The sequence below is a fragment of the Tupaia chinensis genome, unplaced genomic scaffold (assembly GCF_000334495.1).
Source record: "Tupaia chinensis unplaced genomic scaffold, TupChi_1.0 Scaffold140061_1, whole genome shotgun sequence".
Lineage (NCBI taxonomy): Eukaryota > Metazoa > Chordata > Mammalia > Scandentia > Tupaiidae > Tupaia > Tupaia belangeri.
In genome coordinates this window covers 212273-214545 of record NW_006199940.1, presented here as the reverse complement: position 1 = coordinate 214545, position 2273 = coordinate 212273, and the positions used below count along the sequence as shown (strand labels likewise).

At 63.1% G+C, this 2273-nt stretch overlaps 1 pseudogene; it reads left to right on the top strand.

Annotated features, from left to right (window-relative positions):
* LOC102475346 (60S ribosomal protein L26-like 1 pseudogene) overlaps positions 1 to 1067 on the top strand; it is a 2802-nt pseudogene extending 1735 nt beyond the window's left edge.
* The last annotated feature ends 1206 nt before the right edge of the window (positions 1068 to 2273 follow it).

The following is a 2273-nucleotide window of genomic DNA, read 5'->3' as shown; positions in this document are numbered from 1 at the left end:
CATTCTCCTCTCGGGATCTTGGGCACACAGGCACATGCGCCCGGCGTGAGTTTAAGACACTGGGTCCGGGACTCAAATCGCGGTCAATTACATGGGAGTCCAGCGACACAGCCATTACGCCAACTGCTGGCCCCAATACCTAAATAATTCTTAAAAACAAAAAGCATGGTGATGAAGAGAAGGGCATGGAGCAGAGGACCTGGCTTTCCAGAGCTGGTCTTCAGTGAAGGGGGGAGGGTGTACGGGCTGCACCCACCCCTGCACACTTGTGGTCTGTAGAGCAATTTCTGCCACTCACCTTGCATGGCTTCGGGGCCACCTGGGGACGCCCTTGAGCCCTCAGGACCCTGGCTCTGTGAGAAGCCTGCTCACACTCACTGCTCCTCTCCACTCCCCCCCCTCCCCCGCGCCGCCCCCCCCCCCCCCCCCCCCCCCCGCCACCCGCAGTGCTGTCTGGTTCCCGGGTGTCCCCGCCTGCACACACTCAGTTCTGCTGTGCTCAGCAACTCAGGGTTCCTCCCTTGACCTGGGCTCCAGAGCACCCACCTAGCAGAGACCAAGACTGACCCCCGGGCCTCTCCGGCCCGTCCCCATGCCCTCGTACCTCCTGCCCCTCCAAGCACACAGAACCTGGTCTGGAGAAGCCCTCTATTCCCAAGCCCTCCCCAGCCCCAGCCTTCCTCCCTCACCCTTCGCTCCTTCCTGGGGACCTGGCTCTACCCATGCTGTTCCCCCGGGCGCTGCCTTCTCTCCCACTCGGACCTGGCAGAGTCCTTCCCACCTCTCCCTAAGTGTCCTGGATGGGAGTCACCATCCCCAACCTTGTGTCTGTACCTGAATTCCTGGTGGCTTCAACATTCTCGCCAATGAGCCTTCAGCTCCCTGCCCATCTTGGCATTTTCCTCCCACCGCTGACCTCACCCTCTGTTGGAAGGTACCCTCAGCCATACCTGTCCCTGCCCCCAGCCTGTGCTCTCACCCTCTGCCTTCACTTCTAGCTCATCAGAGCCAGGCTGCCCACTGATGCCCCTGGGTTGGAGCCCACTGAGGCAGAGGGCCCGGCATAACTGGTGGGTGCTGGGAACTCACAGTGGGACCCCCCGCAAACCAGGCCTTTGTGTAACATGGAACCTGGGCAGGATTGGGCAGTGCAGTCGCAGAAGGAGACAATGATCACAGAATCTGCACCGGACCCCAAGCCCCAAAGGGGTAAGGGGCTGCTAGAGCTGAGCCTGAACCCGAGAGCAGGACAAGGCCCTGTTAGGCCCACAGCCGTGTCTGGGCCCTGATGTCTCCTGTCCTGCCAGAGTGCCCCAAAGCCCAGCTCTCACCTGAGGGGACTCATAACTGCTTGAGGAAGGGGGACCAAAACTCTCCAAAAGCCCATGAATCAGCTACTGTCCCTTGGACCTCTCTTGGCCACAGTTGCCTCCGATACAGGCTGGGGAGACCGGCAGGAAGCCCTGAGTAATTGCCCCTGGGCCGCATGTGCACTGTGCATCAGGGCGCTGCAGACTGACCACCGAGGCCTGAGCCCAGCTGCCCGCCGCCGCCGGGTGCCCAGGCTCCAGGCTCCGACCAGCAGATCAGAGTCTGCCACCTCCCCTGGGAGCGCCAGGCCTGGGGCACAGGAGTCCCTGCTCTGCCACCTGGACTGTCATGGGGTTGGGGCCAAGGAGGTGAGGAGGCTGCCAAGAGACGAGTAGAGGGGTGGAGAAACGAGGGGTATGTGAAGAGCGACAGAGGAGAAAAGGTGAAGAGAGGGACAAAGAATGACAGGCGGGAGAGAGGCAGAGAGAGGGGAGAGGACAGAGCTGGGGAAAAGGGATGGAAGTACAGAAACAGGGCGACGGGACGCCTGGGACTAGTGACGTGGTGCTGGGGGACTGGATGCAGTCAGAAGGACAGAAGGCTCAGGACGAGGACAGAGTACCGGGGAGGAGGCATCGAGCGCCCAGAGAGGGGACGCGCCTGGCAAGTCCTGCCAGCGCCCGGAGGGTCCGCCCGGTAATTAGGCCTTGGTCCAGATGGGCCCCCAGCCCCGTAATCAAAATGCTAATTGACCCCCGCGCCTCCGGCTGCTCCTCTGCTTGGCCCCCTGGGAGTGAGCAGGACGAGCTGTGCAGCCGAGGGGGTCCCTGCCCCGCCCTCGCCGCGAGCCCAGCCGGCTGCGGCTCTGCGATAAGGGCCCTGCCCCTGGGGAGCTCCTGCCACGCAAGATGAACGTCCCGCCGCTGCCCGGGCTGGGGCCGCTGGCACAAAGCGGGCCCCCG